Raw genomic sequence first — 23,290 nt, forward strand, 5'->3', positions numbered from 1 at the left:
CCCTCCCTCTGAGATATGGCAACCCTTGATCAAGACCTGGAGGGAGAGGGAACCCCATCTTCTTGGTCACACCTACCTACAGTGAAGCTTCTACTAAGGTGAGCTCCAGAGTGGAGGAGGGAAAGGTCATATTTTAAATGCCAGACTCCTGATGTTCTTGCCAAGTTTCAGTTAATTTTTTTTTTTTGGAAAAATATTTCACTTGCTATATGACCTTAGTATATGTTTCATATTGTAAATGTTTAGTTGTTGTGGGATTTTAAATATTATTTTTCAGCTTTACTTCTTTTACTTGGGAATGGGTCTGCAGAGATACCTTTTTACTCTATGATCTGGAAGTGGTACATAAGGTCTTAGATCGGAAAAGATCTATGACCTATAAATTTCAGACTTCTACTTGACACAGAGATGGCCTACAACAATCAAAAACCAATACCAAAACCAAAAACCAAAAACAAACAAATAACCTCCAAAACAAAACAAAACAGCAAACTCTGGGGAGGGGAGAGAATCTGATTTCCAGAGTTACCACATTTATTAGATTCAAATGGCTAACTGAAGCAACAACACCAAAATCAAAAGGCATATAAAGAAATAGGAAAGTGTGGAGCATTCAAAGAAAATACAAATTAATCAATGAAACTGTCCCTGAAAAAGAACTAATTGCAGATATACTAGACAAGGACTTTGAGACAATTGCCTTAAAGATGCTCGAAAACTAAAGGAAAATGTGGAGAAAGTCAAGAAAATAATGTGCAAACAAAATGGACATATCAATAAAGAGTGGAAATCTAAAAAAAGAAAAGAAATTCTGGAGCTGAAAAGTACTGAAATGAAAGATTCACCAGAGGGATCCAAAGGCAGACTTGAGCAAGCAGAAGAAAGCCTCAGGGAACTTGAATATAGAACAATGAAAATTAGTGAGTATGAGGAATAGAAAAAAAAAATATTAGGGAAAAGGAAACAGCCTAAAGGACTTCTGGGATATCATCAAGGGGGGCAATATACGCATCATGGGAGTCCAAGAAGGAGAAAAGACGTGAGGGAAGGCAGAAAAAATCTGAAGAAATTATTGGAAGAAATAATGCTGAAAATGTCTCAAATTTGATTAAATATGTAAACATACACATCCAAGGAGCACACCAACCTCTATATAAAATGAAGTCAGGGCACCTGGGTGGCTCAGTGGGTTAAGCCTCTGCCTTCGGCTCGGGTCATGATCTCAGGGTTTTGGGATCCAGTCCCGCGTTGGGCTCTCTGCTCAGCAGGGAGCCTGCTTCCTCCTCTCTCTCTGCCTGCCTCTCTGCCTACTTGTGATCTCTCTCTCTCTGTGTCAAATAAATAAATAAAATCTTTTAAAAAAATAAAATGAAATCAAAGAGATCCATGCCTGTATCAACTATATTTCAATTTTAAAAATAATTGATAAAAAGAGATCCACAAGACACATTATAAACTTTCCAAAGACAAAGAGAATCTTGAAAGTGACTAGAGAAGTGAATCATTACATATAAGAGATACTCAATGAAATTATCAGATTTCTCAGTAGAAATCTTGAAGGCCAGAAGACAGTGGGTCAATACATGCAGAATGCCAAAGGAAAAAACCTTTCAACCAAGAATCCTATATCTAGAAAAACTGCCCTTCAAAATTGACAGAGAAATGAAGACATTGCCAGGAGCTGGTGCTCACTAGACCTACCCTGCAAGAAATATTTAAGGGAGTCTTGCAAGGTCAAATGAAGACACTAGCCAGTAACACAAGCCATAGAGAAATAAAGATCTCAATAAAGGTAAATACATGAGCAATTAGACAAACTAGTATGCCATGTTTTGTAGTTGTTATTTTTTTCTTTTTACATGATTTAAAAGCTTAATGAATTTTGGGGTGCCTGGTGGCTCAATGGGTTAAAGCCTCTGCCTTCAGCTTGGGTCATGATCCCAGGGGCTCTCTGCTCAGCAGGGAGCCTGCTTCCCCCTCTCTCTCTGCCTGCCTCTCTGCCTACTTGTGATCTCTGTCAAATGAATAAATAAAATCTTTTTTAAAAAAGCTTAATGAATTTAAAGAAAAAACAATTCGTGTAAAATCTAGCAGGGTAGTAAGTGCTGACATTAAGTTTTTTGATAATAGTGTAAATACCTGACATTAATCTTCATTGCTGAGGCACCCATTTCAAAAGACAGCCATCTTGAATAGACCTATCACCAGCTGTTTGACACAACTACTAGCAAAACAACCAGAGAAGAAATTAGGCCACCTTCATTCATGAAGCTCTTTGTTTCAGAAAGCCCTGGGTAACCTAGATAATTGACCACTCGATTAACCTTGCTTCTCCCTTCCAGTAATTTAATTCTCGCTCAGTCTTTAAATTGGCCAAATAAGGAAACTGAAACCCTAGACACCCCATGCTCAGTTCCTAATAAAAGCAGAGCCCCAGGTCTGAACCCTCTCTCCCTATACCTGCAACTGCACTGTGTTACCCTTAGGTGTGCCTTCTGGGATCTGTAATAATGCCTGTTCCTCGAAGTTCTCTGATGGTCATTGCTGAGGTGTATCTTGAAATCATATGAGCCACAGGGGCTGGGGCGCCTGGGTGGCTCAGTGGGTTAAGCCTCTGCCTTCGACTCCGGTCATGATCTCAGGGTCCTGGGATCAAGCCCTGCATCAGGCTCTCTGCTTGGTGGGGAGCCTGCTTCCCCTTCTCTCTCTGTCTGCCTCTCTGCCTACCTGTGATTTCTCTGTGTGTCAAATAAATAAATAAAATCTTAAAAACAAAACAAAACAAAACAAAAGCAGAACCACGGGGGAGGGTCCAGCCACAACTTTGGTCTCAGTGGGGGAAATGTCTGTTAAGGGCTTGCTACAAGTACTATGGTCTTGAGTAAGTGCCTCAGGCACTCAACACCCATTTTTTCCCCCTGAGAGAGAGAGAACAAGCAGAGAGGGAATGTAAATTGGTGCAGCCACTATGGAAAAACAGTATGGAGGTTCTTCAAATAATTAAAAAACACTACTATAAAATCCAGCAATCCAACTTCTGGATACATCGAAAAAATAGAAAATGAAATCACTATCTTAAAGAGCTATCAGCACCCTCATGTGCATTGAAGCATTATTTACAGTAGCCAAGAAATGGAAATAATTTAAGCATCCATCAAATCAACAGATGAAGGGATAAGGAAAATGTTTGTATTTTATATTGGAGTCTTACATATTATATGGAATATTATTCAGCCACAAAAAATTAGATAAAATCAGTTGAAGGGCTAGTATCCAAAATCTATAAAGAAGTTATCAAACTCAGGGATGCTTGGGTGGTTCAGCCGGATAAGCATCTAACTTTGGCTCAGGTCATGATCCCAGAGTCCTGCGACTGGGCCGTGCATCGGGCTCCCCGCTCAGTGGGGAGCCTGCTTCTCCCTCTCCCTCTCCCTCTCCCTGCTGCTCCCCCTGCTTGTATTCTCTGTGTCAAATAAATAAAATCCTTAAAATAAATAAATAAATAAATAAATAAATAAATAAATAAAATGGGGGCACCTGAGTGGCTCAGTGGGTTGAGGCCTCTGTCTTTGGCTCAGGTCATGATCCTAGCGTCCTGGGATCGAGACCCGAGTCGGGCTCTCTGCTCAGCGGGGAGCCTGCTTCCTCCTCTCTCTCTGCCTGCCTCTCTGCCTACTTGTGATCTCTGTCAAATAAATAAAATCTTTAAAAAAGAAAATGCACAGGGGTGCCTGGGTGGCTCAGTGGGTTAAGCCTCTGCCTTCGGCTCGGGTCATGATCTCAGGGTCCTGGGATCGAGTCCCGCATTGGGTTCTCTGCTCGGCAGGGAGCCTGCTTCCTCCTGTCTCTCTGCCTGCCTCTTTGCCTACTTGTGATCTCTCTCTGTCAAATAAATAAATTAAAAAAAATAATAAAAAAAGAAAAAAGAAAATGCACAAAACAAAGGAAATTGGGCCTAGAGGTTCCATTCAGTTCAGATTACATGTTTTAAGGGGAGAATACTTTGTAGGTTATGTTTATATTTCATACTGCAACAGGTCAGAAAGCATGTAAGGACAGGTCATTGCTTTGTTAGTAAAACTAAGTTTGATCATTTGGGTCAGATGACACCAGACCTCCATTGTAAAGATCTGTGGAGAGACTGTCACCTCTTTGGAAATTTATCATCATATGTATTTAAATTCTGAATCAAATAGAAAATTAAAAAATGAAACAGACGATTCAGGAATGAATTCCATTAAAATGCAAACATGACTGAACTTGTGGAATGTGGCTGAAGCTCCCCACCCCCATCTCCTTTGTACAGAAAACACAAAGAATAAAAGGGGGCTAAATGACACTATACAGAAACAAAAAATCTAAACAGATGGCAGACAATTTTCCTGGACTTCTCAAAAAGGCAACACTATTTATGAATATTTGCAAAAGGGGAAATGTTCTAGATCTGTGGCTCTCTATAGAGACACCATTTTGCATACCCAAATCCCCGGACAGCTAGAAAAAACACAGAGGTTCAGTGGGCCCGGACCTTTGTATTTTTACTAAGATCCACAGATGATTCTGATACCCAAGAAATTTTGAGTCACTGATGTAGACTAAAAAATAAAGAGTGCTAACAAAATACAGTACAGAATCTGGAATGCATTCTACTTAGATGAAACCCTGTGGCATCTTAGAGGCCAGTGAAGAAACTGGTAAGATAGATACTGTGGAATTATGGAGAATTTCCTTAAGGGTAATTATGGTACTATGGCTCTATATGAGATTGTCTTTATGTTTGGGAGACATAATAAAGGGGAAAGTATGAGGTCAAAAACATATTCTCAATGGTACAACATAAAATATACAGAAAAATAAATGTCAAATTCTTAACAACTTTGAATCTACGTAGGGATATATGGGTGTTCATTCTTTCAACTTTTCATATGTGTAGCAATTTTCACGATAAAGTTGAATATATAAATGGATGCTTTTATTTTGATCTTTCACTAATACTTAACTTCTAGACAGGGAAATAAATTATACATTTCTGCATGTTATTTTTATAGACAAATCACTTCAAAAACTGACTCTTCAACGGCTGGTTTTTCAACATCTCCTCATTCCCTAAACCCATAGGGTTTCTTTCCAAAATTAACTTTCTTTTTCAATATTAACTTTTTGATGTAACTTAAGGAATGAACTCTTAATGAAAATCCTCATATTCTTTTACTTACCATAAAATTTTATACAGAACTTATTTAAAACTTAATAATTAAGGAATAGATGAGATTTTTCTAAATTATACACAATAATATAATTTTTGTGTCATCAACAATGATGCTAATGAGACATAAAAGCTGTTCTTTATGAACACAAGCATGTGCCAAGTACTCTTGTAAGGATTCTGTATGTATTATAATACAATTATTCCCATAATTGCACTAGTATGCACTCACCACTGTTGCCATTTACAAATGATGCACAAAGAGGATAGGCACCTAATGTCATGCAGGTAGTGAAATGGCAGTGGTGATAAAGTACCTGCCTCAGGTAGATGTTAGTTTACATTTGTTCCAACAAGTTCTCCTCCAGTTTGAGTTTGAAGGCTTTTCTAAGTGTATGAAATTAAAATACCTAGGAAAGTATCTTTCATGATTAGTAAACTGTGAACATGAAGGCTACTCTGTATTTCTTTACATTCAAAGACTTTCTCACCAGAATGTCCTCTCAACACTAAGGTGTTTGCTGTGACTGTAAATCTTTCCACGTTACTCCTACTCGAAGTTTTTCACCAGTAGGAATACTGTGCTGTTGACTGAATCTCAGTCCATGATGAAAGATCGTCCCACATTTTATATTTATAGGACTTCTTGCCACTATGAACTCTCTGATGTTGAATAAGTCGTTTGCATCCAGTGAAGGTTTTCCCACATTCCTTATTTTCATGGGACGTCTGACGATTATGAATTTTCTTATGTCGAGTAAGCTGACCATTCACAGTAAAGGCTTTCCCACATTCTTCACATTCATAGGGCTTCAGACCTATGAATTCTTTGATGGGCAATAAAAACTGACCTAAGTCTAAAGGACTTCTCACATTCCTTACATTCAAAAGGTTTCTCACCAGTATGAATCCTCTCATGTTAAATAAGGTTCAAGCTACAACTAAAGGTCTTTCCACATTCTTTACATTCATAGGGTTTCATACCTGTATGAATTCTCTGATGGCCAGTAAAGACTGAACTAAGTCTGAAAGTTTTCCCACATTCCTTACATTCATAAGGTTTCTCACCAGTATGAATTCTCTGATGTACAGTAAGTTCATAATTATTGCTAAAAGCCTTTTCACATTCCTTACATTCATAGGGCTTCTCACCAGTATGAATTTTAACATGTTGAATAAGGTTTGAGCTGATTAACTGCCTTCCCACACTCCTTACATTCATATGGTTTCTAACCAGTATGAATCCTCTGATGTACTCCAAGTTCACTACAAGTAAAACATTTCCCACATTCCTTACATTCATAGGGGTTCTCACCAGTATTAATTCTGTAATGTCCAAGAAATTGGTAATGATGTCGAAAGGCCTTCCCACATTCCTTACATTCAAAGGGTTTCTCACCAGTGTGAATTCTCTGATGTACTCTAAGGTCTGTACCATGACTAAAGCTCTTTCCACATTCCTTACATTCATAGGGTTTCACACCTGTATGAATTCCCTGATGCTCCATAAGTTGGTATTGATGTCTGAAGGTTGTCCCACATTCCTTACATTCAAAGGATTTCTCAGCAGTATGTGTTTTCTGATGTCGAGAAAGTTGTAGGTGAAGTCTAAAAGCCTTTCCACATTCTTTACATCCGTAGGGTTTCTCCCCAGTGTGAATACTCTGATGTTGAGCAAGATTTGAGCCACGATTAAAGGCCTTGCCACATTCCTTACATTTAAATGGTTTCTCACCAGTATGAATGTTCTGATGTTGAGTGAGCTGTGTCAGAAGACTAAAGGCCTTCCCACATTCCTTACATTCAAAGGGTTTCTCACCAGTATGCATTCTATGATGTTCAATAAGTCGGTAATGATGCCTAAAGGCTTTCCCACATTCCTTACATTCGAAGGGTTTCTCACTAGAATGAGTTTTCTGATGCTGAATAAGATTTGAACCACGATTAAAGCCTTTTCCACACTCTTTACATTCATATGGTTTCACGCCAGCATGAATACTCTGATGTTGAACAAGGTTTGACACACGATTAAAGGACTTCCCACATTCCTTACACTCAAATGGCTTCTCACCTGTATGAATATTCTCATGGCGATTAAGCTGTGTCAGAAGACTAAAGGCTTTCCCACATTTCTTACATTCAAAGGGCTTCTCACCAGTATGAAATTTCTGATGTCGAGTAAGTTGTATATGGAGTCTAAAGGCCTTCCTACATTCTTTACATTCAAAAGGTTTCTTTCCAGTATGAACACTCCGATGTTGAATAAGGTTTGAACCACGACGAAAAAATTTCCCACATTCCTTACATTCATATGGTTTCACACCTGTATGAATTCGCTGATGCTCACTAAGCTGGTACTGATACTGGAAGGCTGTCCCACATTCCTTACATTCAAAGGGTTTCTCACCAGTATGAGTTTTCTGATGTCGAGAAAGTTGTAGGTGAAGTCTAAAAGCCTTTCCACATTCCTTACACCCATATGGTTTCTCACCAGTATGAATACTCTGATGTTGAATGAGATTTGAGCCACGACTGAAGGCCTTGCCACATTCCTTACATTTAAATGGTTTCTCGCCAGTATGAATGTTCTGATGTCGTGCAAGCTCTATCAGGAGACTGAAGGCCTTCCCACATTCCTTACATTCAAAGGGTTTCTCACCAGTATGAATTCGACAATGTTCAATAAGTTGGTAATGATATTTAAAGGCCTTCCCACATTCCTTACAGACAAAGGGTTTCTCACTAGAATGAATTTTCTGATGCTGAACAAGATTTGAACCACGATTAAACCCTTTCCCACACTCTTTACATCCATATGGTTTTGCACCTGTATGAATACTCTGATGTTGAACAAGGTTTGAGCTACGATTAAAGGACTTCCCACATTCCTTACACTCAAATGGTCTCTCACCTGTATGAATATTCTCATGGCGAGTAAGCTGCGTGGGAAGACTAAAAGCTTTCCCACACTCCTTACATTTAAAGGGTTTCTCACCAGTATGAAATTTCTGATGTCGAGTAAGTTGGACAAGAAGTCTAAAGGCCTTCCCACATTCCTTACAGTCATAGGGTTTCTCTCCAGTATGGATACTCTGATGCTGAATAAGATTTGAACCACGACTGAAGTACTTTCCACACTCCTTACATTCATATGGCTTATCTGCAGTGTGAATAGGAGAAGTATGATGAGTAGAAGCACGCATTTTTTCATAGCTTATTATCTTTTGACTGATACATCCCTCTTGATGTCCCTGTTGTTCCCTAAATCTATTTTTGCCATCTGAGTCATTTCTAAAATTAGAGGCCTTGAGGCCAAGAGTTTTACTTATTTGTTTTATACCCAGTTTAGGCAAATTTATTTCATAAATATCATTTTCTGGAGATAACTTCTCAGTTCCGTAATTTGACTCCAAATCTGAAAGGAGAAAGCAAACACATTTTATCTTCCTATACCCACATGTACAAAGTCTGCCGAAGAGTATACAATTCTAAAAATATATATACATATAGAAAAAATTTTTTTGGATTATTTTTTATTATTAATTATTTTTATTAACATATAAATGTATTATTTACCCCAGGGGTACAGGTCTGTGAATCATCAGGCTTACACATTTCACAGCACTCACCATATCACATACCCTCCCCAATGTCCATAACCCAACCACCCTCTCCCTACCCGCCTCCCCCGAGCAACCCTCAGTTTGTTTTGTGACATTAAGGGTCTCTTATGGTTTGTGTCCCTCCTGATCCCATCTTGTTTCATTTTTTTCCTTCCCTATCCCCCAAACCTCTGCCCTGTCTCTCAAATTTCTCATATCAGAGAGCATATGATAATTGTCTTAGAAAAATTTTTTTAAAATATATAGTGAAGTATATAAAATACACTTTCAGAGTATTTGAAAAAGGATTAAGAAGAGCTCCAAAAATGCAGAAAGTTTATGTTAGATGGTGATGCTCATAATATGGGAAGAGATGAACTCTGTGAAATTTAGGTGTTAATCAAAATCCTTTGGTAGGCTTGTTAAAAGTATTGATATTCAAGCAACTCAGATGCAAAGAATCAGAATTTTTAGCAGTAAGTCCTAAGATGCTGTATTTTTAACATCTCTATCAGATAATTCTGATGCAGATCAAAGTTCAAGGATCCATACTTAAAACTGTTTTGAATGGTTTGTCTTTACTCTTATAATAAAATCCAAAACCCTTACCACGGATAACAAGACCACCTATGAAGCCACTGTCATCCTTCAGACCCTATCTCTACCACACTACCTCTTTTAGTGCTTCAAACATGATATTGATTTCTTCAATATCTTCATGCTTTGGTCAGACTGTTTCATCACACAAGAATCCTGTGTCATGACATGAGTTGCTTGTAGGAGACAACAGTCTCATTTTTAAGACTCAAAAGAAATGTCTTCCTGCTGGGTCCATCTAATTATATCCCTCTCCTATATTCTCTATTCAAGAGTCTCATTCCTTGCCTTCACAATTCTGTTTTAATCATACATTCACTCATTCAATAGCTCATTTCTCATTCTGTATATTTTCTTATTCCCAAATCTGCCTAGGAAAAGACACAATCCTGCAATGACCACTAAATAATAAGACCACAGCACACAGTAGGTGTTAAGTAATTGGAAAAGGACTGATAAAAGAAGTAAGGCTGAGAATAAAGGTATATAATGCAAAAATGAGCCACTGGGAAAGGCCTATCATAATAATCATTCATTCCAAACTATTGAAGTTGATTAATTGAACCATTCTTATATTACTTGTTTCAAATGGGAACAAATGCACATCTAAGCCCCACTGGTCATGTATATGTCACAATCAGAAAACAAACCACAGAAAACAGGTAGAAACTTGAAGCTGGAACCTTAACTAGGTGGACTGCCTGCCGAAATACATTAATCACAATGTTAAAGAAAATCAACAGATGCCAACGCTGAGATAACAGATGTTTGAATTACCTGACAAAGACTTTAAAACCATAATTATGCAAATGTTCCAATAAGCAAACACAAATACTCTTGAAACAAAAGGAGAAACAGAAAATCTCAACAAAAATAGAGAAGATATAGGGAGAGTTCTGGAAAGATGGTGGAGTAGAAGGATCCTGGGCTCACTTCCTGCCACAGACACACCAAGATAACAGCCACATCAGTGCAACTATGAAAATGACCTGAGAATGGCAGAACAGACTTTCCAAAGGTAATGGCAGAGAGGAGGCCACATCAAAAAGGGTAGAAGGGGTGGAGATGAAGTTGGGAACCAAACCCCCAGTGAGAATAACCACAAACAGGAGGGACACCACAAACACAAAGAAGTAAGAGGATCAGATTCCACACCAGGCACCCCAGGAATGGGGGACCCACATTGGGAAGATGAGTTCCATTACATTTGGTTTTGAAAACTGGTGGGGCTTAACTTCAAAGTTTTTACTATCAGTGGGGCTTAACTCTAGGTACTTTAAAAATCAGCAGGTTTGGTTCTGGGAGAGCCAGAGGGTGACAGGAAACTCAAGTCCCTATCCTTTTAGAGCCAGCATAACAAACAACCTGCGGAGATAACAGCAAAGAAGAGGCAGTTTGAAAAAGCCCCTGGGGTATACAAGAACATTTATTTACTAATCTCAGAATGTGTGCTGAGGGACACCGATCTTTGGGAAACTTCCCCAAGAACAAAAGAGCCGGCAGGAACCATTCCCTGCCCACCCCCAATCACCGCCTAGATAGCTGGAAGCTTTAGGAAACCAGTGCAAACACCCAGCACCTACCCTTCTAGCACTGCATGCCCCACCTTCTCATTCTCCTGAGGATCTGCCCCATCCAACCCACTGCACTCCAGAGAGGCTCCAGCCCCAACACACCTTCCAAGCAGCCCCAGTCGGGACAAGTGCCACTCCAAAGAGACTCCTGCTTTGTGGTCAGGGGGAGGATAAGCACACACACCAGTGTACCCACAGTTCCAGCAACCAAACCTTAGAGCTAGCAGTACAGAGAGTACCCTGCTGATCAGTGCAACTTCAGCCCTGGCAGATGGTCTAGGAGCAGGCAGTGTGACTGCCAGTCCTGCCTACCAGTGAGCAAGGGAACCTGGCCCTCCCTCAGGGGGCAAGGCAGAGAGAGTGCCTTGCAAGGTGGTGCAACTACACAGTCCCAGTAGACAGGCTGAGAGCAAGCATCAAGTCTGACTGCTGACACCACCGAACTGCAAGCCCCTAGTGGCCCCCAACAGACCCCTTAACAGCACAGAGACCAAACCTTGCCCTGAACAGGCAAAGTGGGCCATTGTTGCCAATGTGCTGAAGGCAAAAGAGGCTCTGCACAACAGCAGAGCACAGGCAACCCACACAAGAGACACCCTGAAGTGCCTATTCCGGTGAACAATGGACACTGTACCCCAGGGCACCACAGGACCTTCTTTCTTTCTCTGCCTCCCTCTTTCTTTCCTTCCTTCCTTCCTTCCTTCCTAAGATTCAATCAGTTTATTTGAGAGAGAGAGCAAGCACAAGCAGGGGGAGCAGCAGAGGGAGAAGCAGACTCCCTGCTGAGCAGAGAGCCCGATGCAAGACTTGATCCCAGGACCCTGGGTTCATGACCTGAGTCGAAGGCAGACACTTAACCCACCGAGCCACCCAAGTACCCCTAGGTCACTATTTTCAAGATCAAGAGCTGTAACTGACTTTCCTAATACACAGAAACAGAGTTATATAAAATGAGAAGACAGAGGAAGATGTCCCAAACGAAAGAACAGGACAGAATCACAGCAAAAGAGATTATGCTGAGTGAAATAAGTCAAGCAGAGAGAGTCAAGTATCATATGGTTTCACTTATTTGTGGAGCATAACAAATAATATAGAGGACAAGGGTAGATGGAGAGGAGAAGGGAGTTGAGGGAAATTGGAAGGGGAGGTGAACTATGAGAGACTATGGACTCTGAAAAACAACCTGAGGGTTTTGAAGGGGCGGGGGGTGGGAGGTTGGGGAACCAGATGGTGAGTATTAGGGAGGGCACGGATTGCATGGAGCACTGGGTGTGGTGAAAAAACAATACTGTTACCCTGAAAAGAAATAAAAAATTAAAAAAAAAAGAAGAGCTAAATGAAACAGAGATAAGCAATGTACCTGATAAAGAATTCAAAGTAATGATCATAAAGATACTCGCTAGACTTGAGTAAAGAGTGGATGATCTTAGTGAGACCTTCGAAACCAAACAGTAAATATTAAAAAGAACCAATCAGGGGTGCCTGGGTGGCTCAGTGGGTTAAAGCCTCTGCCTTTGGTTAAGGTGATGATCCCAGAGTCCTGGGATCGAGGCCCACATCGGGCTCTCTGCTCAGGAGGGAGCCTGCTTCCTCCTCTCTCTCTGCCTGCTTCTCTGCCTGCTTCTCTTCCTACTTGTGATCTCTGTCTGTCAAACAGATAAATAAAATCTTTTAAAAAAATTTTTCAGAATGTCATAGTTTAAGTAAACAAGCCTGGACTTAGAAAAAGAGAGAGAGATAAAAGCCAAATTAAAAAAAAATAAAATTAAAAAAAAAATTTAAATTAAATTAAAATTAAATTTTAAGGCACAGAAGCTCTTCAGATAAAAAGGGACTAAAAAAGCCTAACAGTTTAAAAAAAAAAAAAAAGTAAAAGTAAACAAAAATGTTTTAAAAAGAAACTGATCCATAAATCAATTCATGAACTTTGACTGGATCTTAAATTGAAACACACTCCCACAAAACCAAACAGATGAAAGTTTTAAAGAGAAATGGGAGAAATTTAACTGTGAGCTGTACTGCAGACGATACTCCTGAAATAGGGTGATTTTCTTAGGTGTGACCATGATATGTTATTTAGGTTAATTAAGATAATAGAGCTAAATAGGAATAACAAAAGGTTATTAGGACCTTTCCTATTCTTAGAAGATGCAAAGTGAAAGGTTTAGGTAACATGTGTCAAAACATCAGTGACTTAGACCTACAAGTGGTTCAGCAAAAAAGGTTTCAAACATTTAGATACATAAATACATACAGCAAAGGTGGCCAAATGTTCACAACTGGTGAATCTAGTTTTCTTTCTTGTTTTTTAAAGATTTCATTCATTTATTTGAGAGAGAGAGAGAGAAAACAAGCTTGGGGGCAGAGGGAGAACCAGGCTCCCCACTGAGCAGGGAGCCCAACACAGGGCTTGATCCCAGGACCCTGAGATCATGACCTAAGCCAAAATGAAGAGTCAGCCACTTAACTGTCTGAGTCACCCAGGTGGCCCCCAAAAGGGTCACCTTTGAAAGGATATAAGAAACCAACTCGTTATTTAGAAAATTAATAAACAAAGGAAAAGAATATTTATCTTCAATTTTCTATATGATCTGTACAACTGAGTAACTGCGTAGTAAATAAGGTGAAGTTTCTTTTTACACACGCATTCCAGCTAATAAAGAATAAATGACAGAATTCGAATATCCACCAATTTACAACCTCTGGTGAATTAAGGGACATGATTACTGCCTGTCAGTGGCTGCGGATATCACTAGAACAAGAAATCCAGACATCACATGTCAACGGACTGAAGAGTGTCACCATCACCTAGAGGGGAAAAAAGGTTTCCCGAAAGTTTGATTAAGGTTCTGGACCCATCTATCATTTTACAGGAAATAGGAGACAGAGGAACGTGTTCCTCCATAACACCAAGACGCCATCAGCAAAATCCAGATGGTCTGAAACTGCAGGACAAATGCTCTAATTTAATCGAGAAAAAAACAGTTCACAAAAAAACAAAGAGGAACCTTTCATCTAAAAGAGACTTAAAGGACTTTTTAAAACGATAGGTAAAATGAAATCAGACTGGAGATGTTCACTCAGACAATAAAACCCTAGAGAAAACCTTTCCTGCAGGGAGGGGAAAGTTTGTGAGTGCAAAGAAACCCACAACAGGCTTCCAGAACAGTTGGCAAAACTGTGACTCATGGCCTGGTGGTTACAAGTGTAGGTACTTTTAATCATGCAATTCTCTGTGCTGTGGTTTTCTGTGTCCTTGTCGTACTTAGTTTATTTAAAAACTAAGAAAGAAGGAACACTCTCAACATAGATCAGAACATGGCTCTAAGTAACCCTTAGAAAACATTCTGTGTTCTTCACAATGATAATCAGAACCTTGTAGGATCTGGTCCTGGCCTAACTCCCAGACCTCCCTCCCCACCATCTCTTTGTCTCTTTTGCTCAAAACATCTTACTGGCATAAAGAGACCATTTCCTGCTCAGGGCCTCTGTGTGTCCTGCTCAGACTAGAAAGCTCCTGCCCAGATTTGTGGCCTGAACCCTTCCTTCACGACTCTGCAAGCATGCCCACTTCAAGACATGCTCCCTAACCACCCAACCCTGTTACTCTCCCCGCACTGCTCCTGTACACCTGTCTGCACAGCATCATTCCCGACAGCACTGACTTACTCATCTGCTTACTTGACTGATCCATGTCTTGCCAAGGGCAGGTGAAGTCCATGAGAGCATGACTCTATCAGTCATGCTCATTTCACTGTACAGACAGTGCCAAGCACAGTGCTTTGCTTGGAGTGGACCCTCAATAAATATTTGCTGAATATATGAAAACATTTTTTAGATCCTAGGAACACATATAGAAATTTAAATGCAGGGGCGCCTGGGTGGCTCAGGGGTTTAAAGCCTCTGCCTTGGGCTCAGGTCATGATCCCAGGGTCCTGGGATCAAGTCCCCAATCGGGCTCTCTGATCAGTGGGGAGGAGCCTGCTTCCTCCTCTCTCTCTCTGTCTCTCTCTGTCTCTCTCTCTCTCTTCCTGCCTCTCTGCCTACTTGTGATCTCTCTGTCAAATAAATAAATAAATAAATCTTAGAAATTTAAATGCAAAAGCAGAGCTAGAAAGCAGATGGATGTAAAATATATGTTAAAAGGTAACACTAGGGTGGGGGGGGGTGCCTGGGTGACTCAGTCAGTTAAGTGTCTGACTTTTGATTTTGGCTCAGGTCATGGTCTCAGGGTCGTGGGATCAAGCTCTTCGGCAGGTTCTGCACTCAGTGTGGAAGTCTGGTTGGGATTCTCCCTCTCCCTCTGCTCATGTGCGTGCAATCTCTAATAAACAAATAAAATCTTAAAAAAAAAAAAAAAAGGTCACTCCACTAAAAGGAGAGGAAATAAAAGAACAAAACTTAGAGATAATTAGCAAAAGATGGAGTTCCTGTGAGAGCCCAAGCTGTGTGATCTTTATTTCCTTCTCAGGTCTTGGGCATTTTTATCCAACAGGCCTTGGGTCTTTGAAGGCATTTTTCCAAACCACAAGTCAGGGGTATGACCCCTCTCTGACCCTCCTGCTCCTCTCTGCCGGCTTTTCCTCTACTCACCTGGGTACCATCCACTTGCTTCTCTCCTCAAAACCACCCAGGGCTCTTTCTCCTGCTCCAGTAAGGTAATCGTATCTGGCTTAGAAATGGAACTTTCTGCTTAAAAACAAGCAAACAAAAAGAGAAATGACATGACATGTGGTGTAGAAATTTATTTATTTTTAAGATTTTATTTATTTGTCAGAGAGAGAGAGCACAAGAAGGGGGAGCAGCAAGCAGAGGGAGAAACAGGCTCATCAGTTTCTTAATGAAGAAACCCAAGCCTGGTACGGTGTATATATGCATATGGATTTTCTTACTCAGTCTGCAGGTGCCACTTATCTGCATTGTGTTCTTTCAGAAAAGAATCTTGATCATGGAAATTTCTCATTATCTTGGTGAAATACGGGTAAAGGAGGTTAGAACTTGTTGCTGTTACTTGTTATAGTCACATTGATCTGTCAACTCTCATGACAAGCTCAGTTCTTTAATGACTGAAAGTACCTACTTCCTGATAGCTCTGTTTTTGTTTTTATGGTTTAATTTGGAAGTTGCTTTATTGTGGGGTTTTGTTTTATTTTTATTTATTTATTTATTTTTAAGATTTTATTTATGTGACAGAGAGAGATCACAAGTAGGCAGAGAGGCAGACAGAGAGAGAGAGAGGGAAGCAGGCTCCCTGCTGAGGAGAGAGCCTGATGCCGGACTTGATCCCAGGACCCTGAGATCATGACCTGAGTCAAAGGCAGCGAGTGGCCCAACCCACTGAGCCACCTAGGCACCCTGTTTGAGAGAGACAGTATAAGCAGGGGGAGGGAGGGGCAGAGAGACAGAAAAAAAAATTTAAGGCTTCATGTTCAGTGTGGAGCCCGATGCGGGACTCAATCCCAGGACACTGGGATAAGTGACCTGAGCTAAAGGTAGACGCTTAACTGACTGAGCCACCGAGGCATCCTGAAAAAATTTTTTTAAATATACAAAAAAAACAAAAAAACAAACCAAAACCCCCCCCACAAAACAAAACAAAAACCTTTGGTTGAGATTTGGCTAAATCTGTAGTAATATTTTTTTAGAGGGGGCAGGGCAGAAGGAGAAAGAAAATCTCAAGCAGACTCTTCACCCAGTGTGGAGCCTGACACAGGGCTCAATCTCGTGACCCTGAGATCCCGACCTGAGCTGAAACTAAGAGTCAGACGCTTAACAAATTGAGCCACCCAGGCGCCCCTAAATTTGTAAAAACAGGCAGGCCCGTTTTCAACCTGACGAATTCCAAACGATTTCCTCTGGGAACAAGAAGGAACTCGGCTATTTCTTAAAAGATGGCCCTGAAACTCACGGTGAAGCAAGCTGATGTTCCAGAGAAGAGACATTAATACTTTATTAAATACTTTATTAAATTATTAATTGTTTTCAATTACAAAATTATTAAAATTTAAATTAATTACTGTTCAATACTGATTTTATTGTAATATTGTAATATTAGTTATTAATATTAGTAATATTAGTAATATTAGTTAAAGGCATCCGTTTATTGTAATATTAATTAATCTTTAGAATGAACTACTACTGCGGGACAGTCTTACCCAGGGAGACCAGGTTGCTGTAGGTCTCCAACATCACGTCCCTGTACAAGGCCTTCTGAGCAGGGTCCAGACACTCCCACTCCTCTTGGGAGAAGCTGATGGCCACGTCCCCGAATGACAGAGATCCCTGAAACCACACACACATGCATTACCGTGAAACTGAAGGAAATTACTGCGAGGTGAAGACAGATGAGGCGAAGAACTGCCGCGCAGGACAGGGGCAATATGCTGGTTCCTGAAGCATCTTGCGGCTGCACAGCACACTTGCTGGGTGCTGTGGGATGACCCACTGATACCCGCATGGTGGGGAATGGCTAAAAAAATTGTGAAGTCATTATATTTCGGGAGAAGAAATATGAACTTACATAGGCCATGTTTTTAGAATGACAAAATTGGTCCATATTCCTCATGCTTCCCCTCCTAGAGAGAGAGAAAAAAAAAAGAAGGGCTCAAGCCAAGCTGCGCCTTGGTGCTCTCTATTTGACTCATATTAATACAACTTTTTCTTCCATTTTTATGTCCCAGCTACTCCCTTAAATTCCTCTTTTATCCCTCTCTGCTTCACACAATCTCCCTTTCCTTTTGTCCCTCTGCCTTTCCCTCCCATCCCCCATACAAACTGGCATCAAACATGAGGAGTCTGGACGAAATCAAGCTCTCCCAAGCCCCAGGGAACATGCTGTCCTCCAAAATATCTTAGCATGAAGGATCCTCCAATCTTGGGACACATGACTAGGCCTAGGACTGGGCCCCCCCATCCTACTCTGTGCAGATCCTCCTCCCCCTCCCCCACCCCCGTCCCACCTTTCAGGGCTGAGAATGGGTCACATCATCCACATCAGAACCTCTTTATGAACTCAGAATTGGGAGAAGTGGGGCAAGGCATGAAAACTGGGAAGGATGTAGATGGAATTACTCAGGCAGTTTGGCTTTCTAAGTCCACCAAAGCCAGCCGGATAAATAGGTCAGGGCATCCTCGTAACAGAATACTAAGGAGTCATTACATGCTCAAGATACATGGTCAGCAGAAAACTCATGTTACAAAACAGGATGCAGAATATGATTACATCTATAAAACATGTGTATATATGTAAAGACTAACAGACATTGACAGAAAAAATTCTGGAAAATTACATTTCACGTTAACAGTTCTTGTCACTGTATTGTGGCCCCAATTCTCTACTTTTTGCTTAAGAGTGCTTCACAAGTGTAACAATGGTGCGTTGGTAACTTGGAATGTATATATAATTATATTCATTAACACATACATATATGTATGTGTACACTTATATGTATTTTTTCCTATGAGGAAGCTGTTCTCCAAGTCAGATGAAAGACAAACTTTTACTTAAACAACTTCCCTACGACTTGGAAAAACTCAGGATATTCTAATAAACTCTTGTTTTTACTTAACAGGTTTGTTTTATTTCCCAATTCTTGAACCAACACTAAAATATCTGTATTTATCTGAGGAGGTTACAATAATTTATAGGAAAAAATGTCTGTAGGCCCAGAGCAATGTTCTGTGTACATTTGATAGTCTCACACGTCCTCTTAACAGAAAAATTTATTATGTCCTAAAACTATTATTTCAGGGCCACCTGGGTGGCTCAGTCGTTACGCGTCTGCCTTTGGCTCAGGTCATGATCCCAGGGTCCTGGAATCGAGCCCCCACGTCGGGCTCCCTGCTTGGTGGGAAGCCTGCTCCTCCCTCTCCCACCCCCGGCTTGTGTTCCCTCTCTCGCTGTGTCTCTCTCTGTCAAATAAATAACCAAAATCTTTTTTTAAAAAGTTTAATTAATAATAAAACTACTATTTCAGCTATGATATTCCCTAAACAGCCACTGTATCATCTTCCACTATTAATCACTTTGCATTTAACAGATTTAGAATTTTTTTTTTTTGAAGATTTTATTTATTTATTTGACAGACAGAGATCACAAGTAGGCAGAGAGGCAGGCAGAGAGAGAGGAGAAACCAGGCTCTCCACGGAGCAGAGAGCCCGATGTGAGGCTCGATCCCAGGACCCTGGGATCATGACCTGAGCCGAAGGCAGAGGCTTTAACCCACTGAGCCACCAGGCGCCCCTAGAATTTCTAAGTAAGGTACAAATTTTCCAACAGTTTCTTTAACTCTGTAGAAATTCCATGGGCTTATAATTTGGTCAAAGCATGGTGATGCTATAGCCCAAAAGAGGTGTCTTTCCTGTAAACGTTCAAAGTACACGAGATGACTTTTTCTGATTGGGCTCTGTCATCCTCTGCTCTAAAGTTATTCTTGTTCAGACTTCATCTTCTGTGCTGGAGAAATAAGAAACCTAAAAGAATACTAAGAGAATTCAATGGACATGCATAATGACACATATTAACTGAGGATAAAGATTACATTTGTTGAAGAAACTTAACTCCACGGTTTCCCTTTTCCTTGTGTAAGTCATACAACAAAATATAGTGTAAGGCCTGTTCTTTTTTAGAATGCTAACCAAAAATATTCAGGGCTTAACCTGGAGAATGCAATTCTTAAAGAATCACATTAGCAAAGAGGGTTCTCATAAAGACAAGGAGAAAAGGAGCCTTCCAGGCCAGAAGCCTCAAAGAGAGGCAATGGTGTTTTGCCGTCTCTCACAGGCCCAGAAACGAATGAAAACAATGGCTTGATTTGTTTTTTGAACTGATTCTGATTCTATTCTACAGAAACAAAACACTCGTATTCACACAAAAAAATAATTGGAAAAATATAAACCAAGGCATAGATAATGACTACCTCTAGAGGGTGGTATTATAATTTTAACTTTCTTCTTAAGTTCCTTAAAAAGAACAGTTCTGCACTATTCCATCATCAAAAATAGACAATAAAGGGGCGCCTGGGTGGCCCAGTCAATTAAGCATCCAACTCTTGATTATGGCTTAAGTCATGATCTCAGAGTTGTGAGATCGAGCCCTGAATGGGGCTCCACACTGAGCCTGAAGCCTAAGATTTTTCTCTCTCTCTGCCCCTCCCTCCCCCTGCTCATGCTGTCTCTCTAAAACAAACAAACAAAAGCCCAAACAAACAAAGCCCCACAATAAAGCTACTTCCAAATTAAACCATAAAAACAAAAAACAGAGCTATCAGGAAGTAGGTACTTTCAATCATTAAAGAACTGAGCTTGTCGTGAGAGTCGACAAATCAATGTGACTATAACAAGTAACAGCAACCAGTTCTAACCTCCTTTACCTGTATCTCACCAAGATAATTAGAAATTTCCATGATCAAGATTCTTTTCTGAAAGAACACAATACAGATAAGTGGCACCTGCAGACTGAGTAAGAAAATCCATATACATATACACAGTACCAGGCTTGGTTTTCTTAAGAAACTGATGAAAACATCATTTTGGAGGGAATCCTTACAGAATGCCCTCGCTTAGTAAATGGACTCATATACATCTTCTTGAGTATTACTATCCCTAACATGAATACTGCTTAACATGAGAGCAAATGTTTTCTCTTTTCATGATTATTTATGAACATAATTTTCCTAAGTGCATAATACTCCATCACGAGTCTAGTGTGATTTGCTTAACTACTCAGTTTGTACAAGATCATTTTAAATAGCACTCCAGGGTTTCTCATCCTCAGCATTAATGTCATATTGAGCCAGGAAAATCTTTGTTTTTTGTGGGGGCGGGGGGATGGCGAGGAAGGTGGGGAGGGCTCTCCTGTGCACTATAGAATGTTAGTAGCATCTCTGTCCTCTACTTATTTGATCCAACTATCACTGGCCCCCAGTGTGGGAACCAAAGCTGCCTCTAAATATTACCAACATCTCCCGGAGAGCAAAATCACCCCCTGTTAAGAGCTACTGATCTACACTGATGAGTCCTAGCCTTTTAGGTCATGCATGCTTCGAATAATCTCATGAAACTATACACTTCCCCCACCAAATCCACCATAACACTTTCGTATACTATTTCAAGGGATTTGTCAACCCCTGAGACCATAAATGGAGTCACAGCAACTCAGGTTAAGCACTTTTATTCTTTTTTTTTCTTAAGAGAGGGAGACAGAAGGGGAGGGAGAGGCAGAGGGAGAGCAAGAGAATCTTAAGCAGGTGCAATGCCCAGCACGGAGCCCCATACAGGGCTTGATCCCACAACCCTGAGACCATGACCTGAGCCGAAATCAGGAGTCAGATGCTTAACCACCTGAGCCACATTGGTGCCCCAGAAATTTTTATTTTATATCGCTTGAGCATCTCCCTCCTTGTCTAAGCATGCAGGCAGCAATCATGGATCACATATTCCTAAGGCCCTGTTGTGTAGAAATTGAGAGAAATGAGCAAAAACACACACAGACAACAGCTAAAACGTTATCAAGCACTTACTGTAAGCCTGGCACTGCTCTAAGGGGCTTTATACATATTAACTCATCTAACATTCATTACAAACCTGAGACAGCCAGAAAGAGCCAATATTCCAACCCAGATACTCTGGATCCACAGACCCTACTCTCAACCACACAGTATCGCTTCTCACGGTCCACGCAAAAGGAAGCCCAACACACAACCGGAGCTGCCAAACTTCAAACAGATGTGGCCAATGATACAAATTCCAACTGATGGAACTCCCTGGAAAAAATCCTGGCTCTTACCGATACCGCCTTCTGTGGCTGGCACTTTCCCTCTTCTGAAAACCTCAGACTGATTGAACTCAGCTAACCATCTCCATTCTTCTCTTCTTCGAAAAGCAGGCCCTTACAGAGCAAAAGACATCCAGTGTGACTCTACCTGAACACTAATTTCCTTCTTACCAAATCAGAGTCTAAAATAAAGCTTTAGCATTAATCGCTGGAGGTTTATTTTCGCGTCATCTTAGAAAAAGGGAGTGCTCAAGAAGATGTGAACAATTTACCAAACTGTTTTTGGTATATCAAATTATTTACCAAGTGAATATTAAGTCAAGAGGTGAGAGGCAATGGGGGACCAAATGGTGGGGTATCAATTTGCACGTCTCCCTACATTTCCTGAAAATTTGCTGGAACCTCTATATTCTAACAACAAAAACGCCTTTCTTATGCAAAACAAAGCAGGAACTCACCCTTGACTTTAGACGTGCAGCAGTAATAATACTCTCAACCTTCCCGGGGTCCTTATGGATAATGGTACAACTGGGGAAGGAGAAGGCAAGCATGAGACCCCAGGCTTTTCTTGGACGGCAGTCTAAATTTGAAAGCACCCTCCAGGGTCACACTCCCTTACTTCGCACAAAATGGGATGAGAGTAAAAGCAATCGGTCCCCGAGTTGGAAGCTGGTTCCTGGGGACAGTACTCTGAAAATGCGGTGGTTATGAACATGGAGCTGCCCCCGTGCAGGACGGAGACAGGCACTTGCAGCTCTAAAACTCCTATCCCAAGTACAGGCCTGGGCTTTCAGGAGGAAACTTTCATTCTAGGGTCAGTATCCGACCTCCCTATTGGTAGGCTGCAGCCACGTGGCTGGGAGGGGAGAAGACGGCGGAAGCGGAGGGGCACTGGTCCCAGTGACACACGCACGCACACAGCCACAGCAAAGCACGCTCAGTGTCCCCACGCCCCCTCTCCCGTCACCACAGCACCTCAGCACCAGGAGCGCCCTCACGCAGCCCCTCCCCCACCTCCGCGTCCGCCTCTCGCGGTCGCACAATCCCCTTCCTCGCTGCGCGCGCACGCTCAGGCGAGGCTCCTTCGGGTGCCTGTCAGCGCCCTGTCCTGAGCGCCTCTGTCTGCCCACCCACACTGGCGGGTCCCTCCGGCTGGGGTCCTGCTCAGCAGAGGCCTCTCTCTAGCAGCCCCCGACTCCTTCCTCGACCTGACGGCCTGGCCCCACCACGACGACGACGACGACGACCCTGGGATGGCCGGAAGTGGTCGCTGACTCCCCGTGGTGGCCACTGGGAAATGCAGTCCCAAAGTGGAAACGCCTCCAAAGCCCAGGGTTCTATGGTTTCAGATTGTTCCCAGCATGCAACTTGGGGCCGCCCCTAACGGAGCTCAGCCCAGGGGTTTGTGGGAGTTCCAGCCCCCAGGAGCGTGCAGGTGCGGGCTGCTGGTAACTGAGGATTCCTCTGAAAGAACATTGCTTCTTCCTAGAGCCTCTGTAACTTACTTTTTTCTTTATGGGGAAAAATGCAAATGTGC

General features: G+C 41.4%; 1 long non-coding RNA gene across 1 annotated transcript; it reads right to left on the reverse strand.

Annotated features, from left to right (window-relative positions):
- Positions 1–8,542: 8,542 nt before the first annotated feature.
- On the reverse strand, positions 8,543–23,008 carry LOC308358654. The gene is made up of 6 exons (XR_013968327.1): positions 22,768–23,008; positions 22,212–22,281; positions 17,500–17,554; positions 17,135–17,261; positions 15,573–15,668; positions 8,543–8,621 (listed from the first exon to the last, which is right to left on the reverse strand). It is a non-coding gene; the product is annotated as an uncharacterized lncRNA (long non-coding RNA).
- Between the last annotated feature and the right edge of the window lie 282 nt (positions 23,009–23,290).

Source organism: Martes martes, assembly GCF_963455335.1.
Source record: "Martes martes genome assembly, chromosome: 17".
NCBI lineage: Eukaryota > Metazoa > Chordata > Mammalia > Carnivora > Mustelidae > Martes > Martes martes.